The 18162-nt window shown below is 50.5% G+C and overlaps 1 protein-coding gene across 3 annotated transcripts in view; it reads right to left on the bottom strand.

Annotated features, from left to right (window-relative positions):
* Positions 1 to 12634, bottom strand: part of GLI3 (GLI family zinc finger 3) — a 269322-nt gene extending 256688 nt beyond the window's left edge. For all 3 annotated transcript variants that reach the window (XM_041722637.1, XM_041722638.1, XM_041722639.1), the window contains exon 1: positions 12240 to 12634. The gene's annotated coding sequence lies outside the window, so the exon portion shown is untranslated. The remainder of the gene's footprint in view (positions 1 to 12239) is intronic.
* Positions 12635 to 18162: the final 5528 nt, after the last annotated feature.

The following is an 18162-nucleotide window of genomic DNA, read 5'->3' as shown; positions in this document are numbered from 1 at the left end:
GTCATCCTGAACTCAAATTTGCAAGGCAATTGCAAGTTCTTTCTTTATTGTATGAGAAATTCTCCCCTTGATCTGGAATCGAAGTAACTAGAAAAGCTTAAGATCCAGAGGCTGCACGGCACTAGAGCACCACCTCTTCTGCTAAACTTCCATTCTTTTCCCTTGATTATCCACTGCCATTCATTGTAAAACACACAAGTTATTTAAGAACAGCTTTTCTAGAATAAAAAAGGGGGGGGGAGCAGCCCTGAGTTAAATTTACATATCAATTGTGAGATCCACTCCAAATTCAGAAACATCCATCAAAGAGGCCTAACAAAGTACCTCGGCCAAGGAGCTGCAGAACCTCCTTTCTCTGGGCTGTCACCAGGCGCTAGTCCAGAGGCCAGAAACTCTGTAGAGGCTACTACTGGAATGGCGCCCCCCGGAGTCACCCCACGTTCATTTCCTCATCTCCCAAGGACACATCAGACCTGGGACTTGGGACTGAACCTTGGGGGAAGGTGGGTACAGTCCTCTTTTTTTTTTTTTAAGATTTTATTTATTTATTCATGAGAGACACAAACACACGGAGAGAGAGAGGCAGAGGGAGAAGCAGGCTCCATCCATGCAGGGAGCCTGATGTGGGACTCGATCCCCGACCCCAGGATCACACCCTGAGCCAAAGGCACATGCTCAGCCACTGAGCCACCCAGGTGCCCCGGGTACAGTCCTCTTTAAGATTACGTTGAAAGTTACGGATCCCCCCTCCCAGAAAAATACCCTGAAACACACACCGAAGAGTGTACATTTGATTTGCAAGGGATCACAAGCCCTCCAAGATCTTCCATGAACCCAGACAGAGAATGCCTGAAGGAGAGATTTTTCTACAGTCTCTTTTTGCTCTAACAATCTCAGAACGATTCTAATTTTTTGGAATGCTCCCCTCCCCAGAACTGATGTAGATACCCATCTTTTCAAGTAGGCCACAGGAATAGTTCAACCCAATCCAGGGCACTGACTCCCAAGGTGGTACAGAGAGCCACCTGGATCAGCCTGGCGACAGTGCCTGCAAGACATTCCGATTCCCAGCTCCAGTCCCTGATGTCTCCGAGGTAGCACACGGATCCTTTATTTTGGCCAGCATTGGTGATCATCAGGCTCACCAGGGCTTGCAGAAAACCGTCCCACACATTTCTGCTGACCCGTATGTATCCAGTGCAACAGATAAACCCATTTAAGTGTTTGCTGACCTGATGAAGTAATGAATGAATGGCACCCCAGAGTACTGAATTTCAACAGCCTGCCATGAGCCTTTCCCTGCACCCATCACAATAATAAATCCTCTTCCGGAATCTTTACTGAAAGGCCTCATGGCCATCTCCCCTCACCCCACCCCCACCCCCCAGATCCTAAGCTCCATGAAGACAAGCACCAGCTACACCTTCCTAGCGTCTCAGGCCCATAAGAATGTTCACTGAGTACATCAACGATCCTGAGACGACCCAGTGACCAGGACAGTTCTGCGGTGTCTACAGTCTTAGTCACCACCGATTTAGCTACACATCTTTCCTTTTACATCCCGTATCTCTTTGAAAACTGACACTTTATACAAAAACTAACAGCTTTAACAGGAATATTTAACCAAAACACTCCATTCGCAACCATTCTGGATAAACAGGCATTTACTATCATTGTTTCCCTCAAAACCCACATACGGTTTTATTGGTCAAATTTGGATGGAGTTTGCTAAGTTAAAGCTGCTCATGGAAACAAGCCAATGGACCAGAAAAAAAGAAAAGAAAAAAAAAAATCATGAAGAGATGGGACCCCTTCCTGGCTAAGAAGTTTCTCTCATAGTAGAGGGAGCTAATTAACAGTAGTGAGGTGACAAGTCACCAAAGTTCCCTGACAAACTTGGGTTTTGTGGAGTTGTTGGTTTTTCCCCCAAGCAAAGGACTGCGTTTTAACAAAGCAATAAACCCTCCAAATACTCATCACCAGAGAGAGAGGCTCACGTGAGGAGAGGTAAAGCCCCAGGCACGGACTAAAATTGCACTAATTAATGGTTTTAGAGAATACTAATTCCTACCCCCTCCCCCTGTTCGAAATGGTTTTTTAAAAAAACCAGGCCCTTGGTCACTCAAGAATCTATCCCCTTCTTGTATTTTGACAACTTATTTTTGGATCTCATTAGTTAGTAACTAATTATTTAAAAGTGTGGTTTATGCTTGGAACAGGGCTGTAAAAATGGCAACTTGCCAAGCCAAGGCATCTGCTTCCTGTATATCCCTCTAAATTATATCAGCTTATTTGACTGATAAAAACACAACTTTGTCCCTGTCAGTTAGAAAGGGGAGAGTTTTAACATTCTAGGCTCTCACACCTCATCAAAACTAGGCATGAGGGGTTAGCAGGCAAGGGCCTGTGCAGGCAGTTATCTTCACGGGACATGGAGCTGAGTTTAGAAACTCAGTCCTGATTTGATACGTGAAGGCGACAGGTACAGAAGTGACCAGGAAAGACTCCTCATGGAATCTTAAAACACACACACAACCACGACAGGGGCCCACTGTACTATTTTTAAAACCTGGAATTTCTTAAGTGATCAAGCCTAATGTATTTAGAACATAAGTTGCACGGAAAACTTTTCAGTTCTGCTTCACTTCAAAGATTTTTCTCTGAGGAAAACATGCCACTGGTTTTTAGATATGAATGAAAGGTGACTTCCCCCCCCCCCCACCTCAGTTCCTCTTCTTAGAACTCCACACTGTTCCTCAGCCCCTTCCACCACTTGCAACACCACATGCAGGATTTGTTGGCAAGGCCCTTGCCTTTTGACACTTACAGAAAAAAATATATATATTTGTAGCTGATATTGGGAGTTCCAGCAGCTTGAGTATATGGGGGGGGGGGGGGTGCCACCAAGGCCAAGTCTCCTCGTGCAGACCTGCTAAAGCTTGAAGCTGCATAGGTAAACGGAAGGATAAAAATTGCTTCCTGAAAGCACTCATTGCTTTTCCCCCCATTCCCCCAACTGTCCCAGAACCTTTTCTGCAATTTTCCGGAGGCCTAAACCGGGGGCACAATTAATTCCAGATCTTATGTTAAACCTAACCCTTCGCCCACTAGCAACCTGCCTGCAGGTGGGTCCTCTCCTCCCTGCGCTTGCATCAACCTCCTACAGAAGAAAGCATCTGAAGCTTGCAGGAGCCCCTCCAACAAGCCCAAGCTAAGGCTAAAGAATCCAACAGATGCGGGGATCCCTGGGTGGCCCAGCGGTGTAGCCTTCGGCCCAGGGCGTGACCCCGGGTCCCGGGATCGAGTCCCAGTTGGGCTCCCTGTGTGGAGCCTGCTTCTCCCTCTGCCTGTGTCTCTGCCTTTCTCTCTCTCTCTCCAATGAATGAATAAATAAAATATTTAAAAAAAAAAAAAAGCAAAAAACAAAAAAGAATCCAACAGATGCAATCTGACAGTCCTTGCAGGGGGGACCTAGGTTTGGGAGCGCCCTGTCACCCAGAAAGCCTCAAGCGGCCCTAGCTTTAGAAATGCAATGAAAGAAAATAAATAAATAAAAAAAATAAACAGGCCAAACCGCAAGGAACTTTCACCCCTGCAAAGCCGAGTCCCCATTGTTGTCAGAGCTCTGCAGGCTGCGGGCCTCGCGGTCCCCGGGCGACCCCCCGCGCCCCCTCCCCGCGCCCCGCGCCCCGCCCGCGAACCACCCGCCGGCGCCCTCCGCGCACCCGAGGCACCGGCCCGCCCTGCTCCCCGCGAAGGGTCGGGGCGTGGGGCGCCCGGTGCCCCCCGAGGTCGCCGCGGTCCGCGCACCAGCCGTCCCCCAGCGGGCCCCGGGCGGCGCGCAGCCCTGCTCCCCTGCACAGCTGCTCCCCGCGCTGACCCCGGGCGGTGCACCCCCCCGTGTGCCTCGCGGTAATAAGACCTTGGGGGACCCCGGGGGCCTTCGCGGAGCCGCTGGGGTGGGCCCCGCTCAGCTCGCCCCTAACGCCCCGCGCGAGAACCTGGCCCCCAAACGTCGCTCCTCCACCAGCCGCCCTAAGTGGATTCAGGTGTCGCGCGTGGGTAAGGGGCAGACCCATCCCCTTGTCTCTCAGGGAGGGAGGTGCTCCGTGGAGTTCCAAAGTTCAACCGTGAGCCTTTAGGTAGTAAATAGCATGAAAGAAAGAAAAAAAAAAAAATCGACAGTTCTGGGAACACGTGCAAAAACTCAGCCTTTCCCCTGGCAGGTCTCTCTGCAGTGAAACCTGGGATCCACAGACAAGCAGGGTTTCTTCGACACTTAAAACCGCTCAAATCATTTCGAGAAAGCACCAGTGCCTAAGCCAGCAGGTCAGATGTTTGAACCGCATACAGCGACCTTCTAATCTAAGGTGAAATGAAACAGTAGTTATACACGGATAATGCATCCTTTGTGAACGGCAGATTAATTTTATTTCCCTAATCCAGCTGGTTTATTTTTAAGTTGCCTGAACCTGGGCAGTAATTCTCTTTTATTTTTTTTTTCCCTTAATGCATGTAAAGATGCAAAAAAAAACAACAAAAAAACTAAGTTAAAAGCTTGATTTGGGAACCTGATGCGTTTCTGATAGGCTGAAACAGCTCCTGCCAATGAGGGAGCAGAGAGAAGGCATTCCAGTGGGCAGAGCGGCGCTTTTAACAGCACCGTGATTAGGCCTTAAGTGAGAAATTATTCTGTGCAGCTCAGGGAACTATTGCTCAAGTGGAATAAGGCTTTCCTCCAGAGAAATTACATTTACTTACACCTGCCTGTATATTTATAAGCTGAATGATCTCCCTAATGTGCTCAGGGTTTAAAAAGCCAGAAAGGAACGGGCCTGTGTGAGGATTTCTGAGGGGGTCTCCCCTGTATCACTGAGGAGTGACATTTCTCTCACACTCTATTACCAGTAGATTTGCTGCTGCTTCAAGATGCTTCCCTTGGAGCAAACGTTTAGGCAAAATTCCTATTAAATAGCTATACCTTCCTGCTAGCATTAAAACTCAGTTTCCAATGAAAACGAATCGTTTGGGAAGTGAAAAAAGAAATCAAGAAGCACCCACGAATGTGGATTGTAACTTTAGGTCAATTCTGGAAGTCAAAAAAGGTCTGGGTGTCAACGAGCAAAATCTAGGGAATTTAGAACGTCTCAGTGGGTTTCACAGACACACTTTATAGAAACCCTCTTGCAGGTTTGTGGCGTGGCTGACTGTTTCCTTGGGCTCCAGCTTGCTTTCTGAACTTCAAATCCATTACATATGCAGAACCTGTGACCCTCCAACCATTTCTTTTTCTTTCCTCACTCTTCCCTGTCTGCACTGCTTTCTTTTCCTGCAAGAAAAGAAGCTCTACTTCATGAGTTCTTAATGAAATCTTCATGAATCTTTAATTACGGTATTTTTAAATGTACGATTATTTTACCTTTCTGCATGATTTGACTTTTTCCTTAATTAGGAAAACCTAAAACATGGACTGCAAATGAGCAAGCCCCTATGTGTTCAAGTTGCTACACGTGGTCTCTGGTAGCCTAGAGGGTTCCCCAAACCCGCTGGCTATTGTCTTCAGCCTTCCTTCCCTACACTTCAGGGACTCCTAACCTCAGATGCGCAGTATTCATGATAGACATCCCAAAATGGAATTACTCTAAAAAGGAATGGAATTACTCTAAGGGGAAATAACTGCCTGGCTATGGATTAAGTGAATTTGGCTTTAGTAAATTAATGACATCTCAACTTTTAAGAAACCCACTTATTTAACTTCAACCACTGAAAAGCTTTTTTGACATGAAGTAATCACTGCCATTATGGTTAAAATCGCAAATGTCATTTTGTGTGCCAGTTTTACTTTTCTGTCTTCCGTATTTAAAACAAAAGATCGCCAGCTACTCTGACTTTCCCTGCTGCCAGGAGGACTTTACAAGAAACATTCCAGGGGAGTATAAAGTAGCATTTAATATTTGTTACCGTTTCTGAGTTTTGCAAAACTGTGAAAAGCCATCCACTATACTTTGGTTAGGCTTTGCAGGAAGCAGGTGCCATTAACAATGAGTAAGAATGCAGAGCAAGCTGGCACCCCCACTTTCTGTGTGGGTTTGCTGGAGACAGACAATCCTCAGACACAAAATGGGATCTATAAGTCAGAGATCAGCCTATAGATCAGCTAAGCTCATGAAAACTGTGTTTCCCTTAAACCCACATAGATCACAAAAACATCATATCTGATCCAAGGTGTTCCCTGTCTCACTTCCCTGAGATTTACGGGAATTAAACATTTTCGCACATTTTTGGAAGAAAAAAGAATCCTAAATTTAAAGATTATTACTTAACATAACTTTTGGTTCCTAAGATCATGGATGTTTCTACAATCAAGCTTAAGAGTGCATGTCCTCTGAATAGTAATTTGCTTTTAAGCCACCACAAATACTAGACCAGTAATACCTGTTAGGTGTCAAAATCACCTAGAGCTATCCCAAAGGGACTTAATGTATTTTTTGTTTGTGTGTGATGTGTTCATCATGCTTTTAGCATCCCAATTTTTTAAGCTTCTGATTCCTGACTCTTAATTGCAATTTTAAAGGCAAATTTTCAAAAAACATTAAGGATTGTCAATTAAGTCTTATTCAGTACAAATCATTTCCTGGTCCGCTGAGCCTATAAACTTTGCTTATTCACAGACTGATTCTTCAGCTTATCATTCGCGTGTGCACCCCCGCACCCCCAATCATGTACAAAACTGCCAATGCAAACTGTACCAAACCGCACCCCCCCCCTCCCCCGCCAGTAATGCTTGGGTATGGAATTGCATTTGAACATCCACAGTTCAAACAGCAGATGCTGTTCTGAGGTGCATGACCTGGTCCACACTTCTGGCCACTCCATTCACGTTTCTGTTCCTCTGAGTTCATTAAGGCTTCATTCTTAGGAGGCTGGCTGAAGTTTCTCTACACACAGGTAACTCTCTTGAGACTGAATTATTCTTTTTAAAAATATCACAGAATGAAATCAATAATATGGTTTAACCGTCTCATGCCTTCATTACTGCAATTTGAGAGTTAGCTTGCATCCAAATTGTGAGCATGCGGTCCCTTGCTGTAAAAAACCAATAGTTTATAATGTAAAGCACTCTGGAATATGGTTAGGTATTTTGTGCAATCTTCAAAAAAAGTCAAAGTAGCCAGAGCTAAAAATGTGCAAATGAAAATAAGCAAGGAAGAGCCCACACTGTAGTCTGAAGGTATCCCACCGGAGATTTAAATAAAATTACATTTGTCTCCCACTATTTAATTTTATGGCATAAAAATTACTCAAATAAATACAATCAAATGCTTACATTTAAAACATACTCCTTTCTCAGTCTCTCTCTCTCTCTTTCTCTCTCTCTCTCTCTCATACACACATACTGTTGCCCCCTCCCATCAAAAAAAAGAAAAGAAAAGAAAAGAAAAGCCCCAAAGCTGTTTCAGGCCAGCAATCAATCCAATTTACTGCAGGTACAATTTATATGTACAGTACATGCCACAACAAAACCACAGTATGATGCCAACAGGGCCCTTAAGAAAGTTCTCCCCTAAATCTCTGGAAAGAAGCTTTAAAAGAAAGCAAGGATTACAGTCAGCTAGAAGGTAGGGAGGGGACTTACCTCAAACCCAGCCAAGCGGAAATCAGAGCAGTAATTCTACAAGTCGACAGAGTACACTTTCAAAGCTCTAATGGTGTGAAGAAGTGCCGGGCAGCATGGCCTGAAGGCAGCACTAATACAGTGATGACTAATGGTGGGGCCAGGGCAGACAATGAATTTGAGGCTTGAAAACTAACAGGAACCATGCAGTACTTTGACAAATGGGCTTTCACAATTTCATTCATTGAATAACCTTTAAGCACAAAATTGGCTGAGTTCTCTTGGGAATTATATGACATGTTGTTGGACGATGATGTAAGTATTTTCTTTTGTAATTATGACTCTTATGCAAAATGCAAAAGCACCATCTACGAGGACACAACTATAGATACTACACATGCAGATGTGGCGCCTCAACACAATATTGCCTTTCAGGAGGGGGCTGGAATGTTCCAATGCCACCTTATTAACTATGTAATGGCTTGTTCATTCAGTTTCTTTAGAGAGCCATAGATTTTCTGGGACATTCTGTCCGGTTGAAATATACACACACAGAACAAAAAACACTTTCACGTTTTTGGTTTTTTTTTTTTTTTAAAAAAAAAAAAGAACACCCTCACAGTGGACCTGAGTAACCAAGAAGTGTGGCGCTAAGATATAGTACATTTCGAATTACAAGTGGAAAAAGTCTAATTTTAAGGGGCGAGGCAAAGGAAAAAGTGCCTTAGAACAATTGAGACACCACGTGAAGTTTGCACTTAGGCTCACGTTTAACATCCCATCTCTTTCAAAGGGCTCTCTCCCTTCCCTCTTCCCCGCCTAACGAGTCCTTCAATTTACAAATGATAATTTGGGCAATTTTTAAAGAGCGAAATGAAATATCTAAAGTGTCTCTAAATTAACAGCACCACTTACTCCAGACAGCATTGCCTTTAGCAGCTCCTAAAAACTTAAGAAAAGGATCTTAAAACAGGAAGCTTAGTGAGCTCATAAAACTGTTGTTGGAGCCAGGAACACATAGCATATTTAATCTGCAAACTGTGGGAGTCTACAGTGATTTCAGCAAGATCTGAGGCATGCCCTCAAGGTTTGCTGGGATCTGGGATTAGGGGGTTGATAAGAACCTCTACTGCCCATGGACATGTTTTTCTTCTGCAGTTAAACACAAATGCATAGAGACGTTTGACTGCTGCTTGGCGTTACTGCTCAAGTTATATAAAAGCTTTGCAGCTCCTTTTGCTGTCAATATATCAAAGTTTAAAAAAAATCATCAAAGTGTGAAATTTCATTTAAAGTCTTCGCCAGTCTACAGCTCTATTTCACAGGCCCATCACATAAAAGTAAAGATGAAAAATACCCTGAAAGTACTTGAAAAACTTTGCAGCAGTACCCCTGCCCTGTTGTTGTTTATTCTGTCTCCCTTTATTTGCTTTGAAACTCCAACAAATCAATTTTCATCTGGAAAAAAATGACATGAAGTGAAGGGCAGCCTCCCCTACTAGCCTTTAATGAAAAGACAACCTGAAGTCATTATCAGAGTGGAATATTTTGCTTAACAAATTAAATTTATACACACACGCACACACAAACACACATTTCCTCTCTAGTCATTTCAGCATTGTGATTGCTCCTCATGATATAAGTTGGCAGAAAATTTCTTGAATCTTCCAAAACAAGTCAGACCGACTATGGAATATGAATGCCAGCAAAACTAAAACCTCCTTCAAAGAACTCTTTAGCTGGGGATTTACAACAATTGCATAAAGAAGAAAAGTCTGACTTTTAAGATAATCTACTATAGTCTAAAAGCATTAACATTCCATTGCTAAGGTTTTCTTGAGGATTTCATGACTCAGTGATTCACTTTTCCTTCAAGACTGGTTTTTCTTAGCATATTACCGTCTCCATATAAGTTGAGTGCATGGAACAATGATCATTAAATTGTTTCCTTTCCTAAACTCCCAAACCCTAGCCTCAAAAAAAGGGCGGGGGTGGGGGGGGGGTGGGGGCAGGGGGGAGCGAGAAGGGGGAACCTCAGCAAACAGGATACCTTACATCCAGGGAAGGACCTAAGCACAGAGGAAGTCTGAAACCCTTGCAGCATGCAGGTAATTAAGAAAAGGGGCCAAGAAACAAAGGAAAGTCCAACTTTTAGGCTCGGGCATCAAATTGATAAATTAATGACTCCTTCATTAAATAAGTAATGAAATAATTCAACAGAGCCATTTTTCATCAGTACCGGATTTTCTCATTTCTGTCTGTAGTCCTTTGCAAATGAGGCATACAGTGCAAGAGTGTTTGGATCAGGGCTCCATCAAGGAATACACGCACGTCAAAGGTACTGGGAAATGGTGGGTATCTAAGCTGGACCAACTAGCCTATGAATAATAACGCAGTCTATACCTTGTAAAGTGCTTCTGCATGTGTGAAATTTCACTAGACACCTCTCACATTGGACTCATTCAGGCATCTTAAACCGAAGCTTCCCGAGGCTGACTTTAAGAATTATATACCCTGAAAGGATCTCCCCTTAGGCAGGGAGTTTCTAATTAAATAGCTTTTAGTATAAAATAAACCCTCTTCTCCCCGTGAGTATGCTATTACAACTAATTTAAATGTTATTTCATGTTTGTTTTAGGTCTGACTATAGTCTAACTGGCCAAAGTGTTTGTGTACCACGTTATTAAGACCAATATTTCCTAACGTAAACAAATTCTTTAGATACTTCACACAGTTTACATTGTTAAGACCAATCACCATGGCTTTAATACAGCCCCTCGACTGAACCGGTGTTCTGCTTCAGGAAAAATGAAGAGATTTTGAGGTTGTTTCACTACTTTAAAACATAGCATTTTCTGCCTTCAAAATAATCTTGACACGTGTAATTAAGAAACTGTCAGGCTATTATTAATTTTTAATTTAAAACCTAAATGAAATAATTACAGGAATCCATCAATAAGGCACCTATTCAAATTACAGAACAATTACATAAATACTCAAAATTAATACTTTAGGCCAATTCTTGAAGATTTCAGCCTATAATGTGCTAAGACATCAAACAACGTAAAAAAGTGTAACATGGAAACGATGAATAGTTCCTGCCTGAAATGAGATCATTTCAGTTGGCCGCGGCGGAGGCCCCCCACCAGCCATGCCCAACGCACTCAAGCTGGAACTCTTTTCAAAAGTTAATTTATTTCCACCAGGCGCACATCTCAGGGATCTCACAAACGGCCTCATCCAAATTTTGTACAAAATCACATTTTGGTGTGTATGTGTGGCGGGGGGGAGCCTCGTTATTGTGAATTTGCAGAGGAGTGCTCTAGAGAGACCAGCTGGGGAGGAGGAGAGGAAAAGGAGGGCAGAAGGTGGTTTTTTGGAGAACTAATCATACCAGGGCAGCTAGTGGCACTGCCCAGGTCTTCGCACAGCGGCCGGCCCTGCAGACCTCTGACTAAAGGGCTCTTTTACTTGGAGATGCGGACAGTCCATCATTTCAAACCGAAATGGCAGCTGGAAAATGTGGAACAGCTGGCAGAGAGCTGGGAGAAAATGTTTTACATAAATATATGTACATATAAACTGGCAGAGGGCCACAGGCGCTGCACCCAAGGCCAGCAGCATCTACGCGGGGTAGGAGAAGTCGGGGCAGCACGAGCAGTGAGGACGCTGCCTCCTGCATCCTCTGGGCACGCGGGGTCAGCGGGGGCCGCCCGGGGCCAGCCCCCCAGCCCCACCCCCACCCCCACCCCGGGTCCCTCCTCGGGGGCGGGGGGGGGGGGGCACCTCCTGCAGGAGCTGCAGGACCCACGACCCGGGCGCAAAGTTCAGGGAAGGATACGAGGCCCGGCTGTGCACTGGCGCTTCGGCATCTGGCGATCTGCTTAAAAGTCGCTGCACAAACTCTCCAAGTTTGGGGTAAATATTTATTCCCTCTCGACTTCCTCCCGCCCATTTCCCCTCTGCAACTCCAGAAAGCGAGTGTCCCCTGCGGAGCGGTCCCTGCCCAGTCTGCCCCGCAGGAGCGCGGCCTGGCGACCCGCCGCGACCGGGCCCCGCGCCCCGCGCCCCCCCCCCCCCCCCCCCCCCCGCAGCTCCTAACGCCTTTTCGTGCTTTTGTTTTCTATTTGCTTTTCCTTCTCTTCTCTGTTGCGCGCTCTCCCTGGAAGGGGAAGGAAATCAAAGCCTCCCAAGCCCTGCCCCGACGGCCCAACTTTCACTTTGCCCCGCGGCATCCGCGCCCCGCGCCCCCGCGCCCCCGCGGCCGCGTGCGGACCCGGCTCCCCGCCCGAGGGGGCACCGCGGGGCGCGGGGCGCGGGGCGCGGGGCAGGGGGGCCGCCGCCGCCGCTGCAAGCTTCGTGCCCCTGCGGGACGGGAGGTCCTCGGGTCCGCGTGGGGCGCGCCGCCGCCGGCCGCCGCGGGCCCTGGGCACGGGGGCGCCCCGAGGAGGAGGGGGGGGGGAGGGGGAGGGGGAGGAGGGGGAGGGGGCGCCCTCTGACAGCCGCGCGCACCCCTCCCGGCCCCGCGCTCGCGGACCCCTGTGCCCCGGAGCGCGGGCGCGGCCGCAGGAGCGAGCTGCCGGGCGCCCGGCCCGCGAGACAAAGAACTTCGGGCGGGACGTACCTGCGGCGGCGGCGGCTGTCAAGTCCCCGAACTTCCCATAGACCCGCGTCCCGGGCGCGGGGCGGGCGGCTCCGGGCTCCGCGCGGCCGCGGGCGGTCGGGCTACGGCGAGCGGCGGGCCCGGGCGCGGGGGGCGCCCTCGGCGGGCATCGTGCGGCGCGGGCGGCCGCGGGGCGCGCGGGGCGGGCGGGCCGGGCCGGCGGGGCTGCGCGAGGGCGAGTGTGCGAGCGCGCCGGGGCCGGTGGCGCTGCCCCTGCCGCTGCCCCTGCCCGCTCCCGCCCGCTCGTGCAGCTCCGGCATCGGTTTCAGGGACCGTGTAACCCGATCCCTCCTGACTCACAGGCCCTGAGTGACAGTTGTGATTCGGCTCGCCCGGGGGGGGGGGGGGGGGGGGCGGGGAGCGCGCAGCCGGGCCCGCCGCGGCCCCCTCCCGGCGTCCAATCCCCTCGCGGAGCCGGGCCCCATCCCGCCGGCGGAGGCGCCCCCGCCCGACCCGCGCCCGCGCCCGCGCCCGCGCCCGCGCCCCGCGCCCCGCGCTACTCACGGGCTGGAAAAGTTGCCCCTCGGCTGCGCTCCCTCCCTGGCGCTCCCTCCTTCCCGCGGCTCCTCCGCTTCCTCCTCCTCCTCCTCCTCCTCCTCCTCCCCCAAGTTTTAGCACAAGTTGCCGGACTCTCCGCCGCGCGCCCTCCCCCTCCCCTCCCCTCCCCTCCCCCCGCCCCCTCCTCCCCGTCCCCCCCTCCCCCCCTCCCCCCCGCCCCGTCCCTCCTCCCGCGGCCACTCGCCGGCGCGGCGGGGACGCGCGGGGCAGCAGGACGCCCGCCGCCGCGGGGGGCGAAGTTGGGAAAACTTGCCGCGCCGCCGCCTTACTTGGGCTTCCTCGCCGCTTCCAGGCCGCGCCGGGGCCCGCGCCTCCCCGCCCGCCGGGTCCCCGCGCCCGCGAGCCGGTCCCAGGCGCGCCGGGGGCGGCGGGGGGCGGCGGGGGCGGCGGGGGCGGCGCGCCGCAGGCCGGGGTCGGGGCTGGGGAGCCCGGGCGCCCCGGGCCACGCGCGCCTCCCGCCTCCCGCCTCCCGCCTCCCTCCGCCCCCGCCCCCGCCCTCCCGGGCCCGCTCGCAGCCCCGGGCCTGCCCGCTCCTCCTCTTCCCCCTCCTTGACCCCGCGCCCGCTCGGCGCGCCGAGGCCCCACCCACCCGGCGAGGGGAAGGGGGCCCGGGCGTGATGTCACCGCCGCGCTCCCCGCGCCCCCCGCCCGCGCCCCTTCCCCGTCTCCGCCCGAGGCCTCCGCCCCCCCGGCCCCCCCCGGGCCGCCCCCGCAGCGCGCCTGCTCGCCGGGGGATGCTCCGCCAAGTTCAGGGTTTGCCCCTGCCCGGGCTCCCCGCCCTCGGGCCCGGCCGCGCAGGCGGTCACTCCCGCTCACCCACGGCCCAGCCCGCGGTCCCCGAGGACACAGGAGCAAAGACCCCGCGGCCCTGCGCCCGGGGCCGCAACGTGGTGCCTCCCCCCAGCCTCGGAGCGTCTCCGGCCCCGACTGACTCGCGGCGCCCGAGCTGCAGAAACCGGCTTCTCCCCTTCCCCAGCCGGGGGCTGCGGTGACCCCCCACCCCGCCCCGTGCCCTTTGGACGCACCCAACCTGGACCTGAGGCGGGACCAAAGGGCTTGGGACGGTGGTAGTGGGGGTGGGGGTGCTGGTGGTAGAGACAGATGAAAGAAAGGAAAGCAGAACCCTGTGGCTTCCCTGGATCCATCCTTCCTGGGGTAAGGGAGAGCCTAACCCACCCACCCACCCACCAGCCGAATCCATCCTTCCTGGGGTAAGGGAGAGCCTAACCCACCCACCCACCCACCAGCCGAATCCATCCTTCCTGGGGTAAGGGAGAGCCTAACCCACCCACCCACCCACCAGCCGAATCCATCCTTCCTGGGGTAAGGGAGAGCCTAACCCACCCACCCACCCACCAGCCGCCGCAGGGAGCCGAGCAGGGAGCTGAGGGTGCACTTGTATTGACTCGCTGAGCTTCTTGACTGAAGGAAGAACGTGGGTGGATGAATGATTAGCTATTATGATGGGAAGAGCATTTTGAGATTCAAATGCTTCACTGGAGGGTTTTTTTTTTTTTTTTTCTTTATTTTCTTTTTTTTTTTAAGGAAAGTGATGGTGGTATTCACTATTTGTTTCCTGAGACTTGTTGCTTATCTCAAAGACGCGAGGGAAGCAGGCCCTGACTTCAGCTTTTCTGGTGGGAGCTGGAGGTAGAGTGGGTCTGAAGGTCCTTTTTAGCCATTTAAGATTTCTCACTCTCTCTCTCTCTACCTTAGCACTAAGGAAATAAATCAATAAGCCGCCACCTACTCCTCCCACGGAGCAGGGCTCTCAGGACACCTGGGTGGTGGTCCCGGCTTCCCCTCACTCACTGGCCTCAGGCCCAGGCCCCCAGGCCGGGAGCGTTCTCTGAGCTTCTGTGGGCTCCGAGTCCATCTGTGGGTTGATGATAGGAAAACCGGGCCACATACCTCCCAGGATGTGTGTGGGTTTGCAATGAGATAATACATGTGAAAGTATAAAGGGACACAAATGTGTAAGAAGTATTATCATCCTTTTGCAATTGCAGAGGACTGCAAACTACTCTTTCCCATATATACTCCTCCAGCATCAGTCACAATTTTTTTTTTTTTTTTTTTTTTTTTTTTGGTATTCAAGTACTGCCTATGCCTCAATGACATGAATGCAAATAATAAAACCCGATAGCCTCTTCTGTTCACCCACTGGCAAAAAATAAATAAAAAGAAGAGAGACAGCCAATAAATCAACAACTTGAATAAACTAGAGATTTTGACTTTTACTTAACACAGTCTTCTAGCACATTTTGGATCATGAAGATCTCGATTCTCAGTTTTTTCAAAGGCAAGAACAAAGAAAAGGCAGCTCATCTTTCCTCTCAGGCCCATCAGAACAGTGAAAAGCAAAAGGGAAAGAAGATGCTGGCGTCTCCTGCGGGTCCCCGCTTCTTCACCTGAGATGCTTGGTGGAGACACTACTCTGCTGTCGCGGTGGCATTTTGCAAAATGGTGGGGCAAAGAAAACGGAAGAAAAACGTGGTTTGCCTTCCTGTGAGTTAAATAATGCCATGATGCTGTGACTTTCTATTTTAACACCAGAACTTTTTCCAAATGACATCTTTTATGGAATCCTAAGGTATAAAAAAAAAAGTGGAGGGTTACTCCCATCGTATTTGGGATGATGGGGTCTCAGAGCCCAGCCCTTCACAAGAGAGAAAAGGGCCACCCCTTTTCTGCAGTGGCCCCTAAGACATCGTGAAAATCCCCAAGTCATGCTGGAAACATTGGAACCTCTCTTGTAATGAGAAACAGGCACTTACAGATGTCCTGGGCTCTGAGCTTGTCCTTCCTCCATGTCTAAAATTCCACCGTTATACATTCATTTATTGCTATGTCTCATCAGTTCTCTTTTCAAATGCAAATATCCTAGGAAATTTTAATATAGTGAGTCCTCAAAATGATTAAGCATATAAGACAGATTTTTTTTTTCTCCTTCTTCTTTGCAAAAATGGGATGAAAGAGGAGACGTGAAGATCTCTGTATTAGTTTCCTAGGGCTGCCGTAACAAACTGCCACAACGTGGGTGGCTTACAACAAGGAAGATCTATCGTCTTCCGGTTCTGGAGGCTGGAGGTCCAAAATCAAAGTCTCAGCAGGGCCTTTGCTCCCCCTGAACGCTCTAGAGAAAGATCCCTCCTTGCCGTTTCCTGGCTTCTGGTGGTGTCTGTCGATGCCCGATGCCCGGCGTTCCTTGGCTTGCAGCGGCTTCACTCAACTCCTGCCTCCCTCGTCATATGGCATGTTCCCGGGGTCTCTCCCCCCTCTTCCCGAGGACGTCAGTCGTACAGGATTATGTATGACCTCATCCGGCCCTAGTACCTCTGCAACAACCCCCTTTCCACACCAGATCACATTCGGCCATTCTGGGAGTTAGAACTGCACCGTATCTTTTTCTGGAGGGACTCCACGCAACCCACCGCGACACTGGAAGAGATGAAGGATCCGCAGTGGAGAGGACAAAGGGTGAGCCCGAGAACCAGCTCTCCGTGCTCCTCTGCATTCCTTTGCCCTGTCATGTGGGCGCTGCACAACTTCCATTCTCGCCCGTTCTTACCCCTGCAGCTTTTCCATCTCCTTGCAGTGGCCCCCCCGTTGAATTGTTGAGAAATCCCAAGGGGATATTTCATGGACAACTCCTTGCTGTTAAGTGGTGACACTGGCTGAGGTTAATCTAAAGGAGAGGAGAGGCCAGGTATTTCCTGAAAAGTCCGTATGTGTGTAGGTAGGCTTCAGGCAACGTGGGATCCAGGGGCTCCAACCATGTCTGCTGAATTCTATTTGTGTTTTTCAGCTAGGCCTTACTCACGCCTCCTACACGCTGTCTTTGGGCAACCAAGGAGGTGGCTGGAGGCAGCTGCATTTTACATAGTCAGTCTTACTGTTTGCACTCCCAGAGAATAATAAGCACCTGGCCCAAGGGGACACACTATTCCTCTCAGTCAGGCGAGAGTGATGGTTGCCTGCCAGGTGATGATGATGAACACTTAGGCTGCATAAACCCCACCGTGGTGACTGCCACTTTTTTCCTCTCTTGTGCTGGTCTCCTCCTGTAAATGCACCTTCGCGTCACTTGCCCGCCATCGGGCTGCCTGCTGGGCGGTGGTGCCTCCCATGCTCCATGTTCTCGGGCATCCTCAGTACCCTGAATTCCTGTTCGTCCCACATCTGTGGGGCGAGACCGATTCTTTCAGTCTTTGGAATTATACTTGATCACAAGGCTCTGAATATGCTGTTCCTGATGTATGACTCTCTCACCAATTTTCTTTTTGAAAATAGCTCAGAAGTGCTTAGAACCTTTTTTTCTCTCTCGGGGACTAACACCTCCTTCATGTCCCTAAACTGAAGATCCCGAAGGCTCTCCTGATGCAGATAGAGACACTCACGCACACCCAGGTGAATACCCACCTACCCACCCACCAGTGAGACTCTACACGCCTCTCGGCTGCGCGCTGTCTTCATTTACCGGGGCTTATTGCCCAGGAGGCTCCAGGGCGAGGCATGCACATCGACTGCTTGCACGTAACAAACTCGCCTACCCGACCTCTAGCCTTGCAAACCTCTCTGAATTACAGGGGAAGAACACGGCTTAACACTGAAACTAGGACTCCGAGTGTCTCTAACCGGTCATCTCCGAAGTGTGTGGGTATTAGGTAAGACACTCTTGCCTAGAGATTCTCAACGCCTTGAAAAATGGTGGGAGTTCAAATACTGTCTTGCCTACATTCGAGAACCAAATTCCAGAACAAAAATAAGGTTTCCTAAGTCTGTTCTCGTTCCCCTAACTGACCTGCTCCCTAAGCGAGGGCAGCTAGAGAAGGCGGCCCCCTCTCTCCCTGGCCAGAACGCCTGGGCTCCCGGGGCTGTCTCATCAAGGTCATTACAAGGAGAGGGGAACTCGGTGGGAGGCACACAAGGAGACAGCGAGAACCAAGGTTCCAGACCCCAGTGTCACCCCCCCCCCCCATTACATTCTCTGCAGCCCACCCTCCCTCCTCTGACCTCCTAATTTCCTAAAGTGCTCTCTTCTGGACTCACTCCCAGGGCCATGACAAATGATTCCTAGACCGAGCTGATTTGACTTCCTGAGGGCAACACTTGGCCCAGGTCGGTTTCCTCCTGCCCTCTCTCATTTCCTGGCATGGTGGTTCTGCGGGCACTGCACCCACCAGCCAGGGTGCATGCAGGGAAAGCCCCTGGGGGGCGGGGGGGCCGGCCAATCCTCAGCCACGCAGAAGTCTCGGGAGTGCCCCTGGGAAGAAACACTCCCCGAGAGGGATCCGCGTGACCCCACGTGAGCTTCCCCATGCTG

Source organism: Vulpes lagopus, chromosome 11, assembly GCF_018345385.1.
Source record: "Vulpes lagopus strain Blue_001 chromosome 11, ASM1834538v1, whole genome shotgun sequence".
Classification (NCBI taxonomy): domain Eukaryota; kingdom Metazoa; phylum Chordata; class Mammalia; order Carnivora; family Canidae; genus Vulpes; species Vulpes lagopus.
Note: the sequence above shows the minus strand (reverse complement) of the source record. Positions and strands in the feature narration are given on the sequence as shown.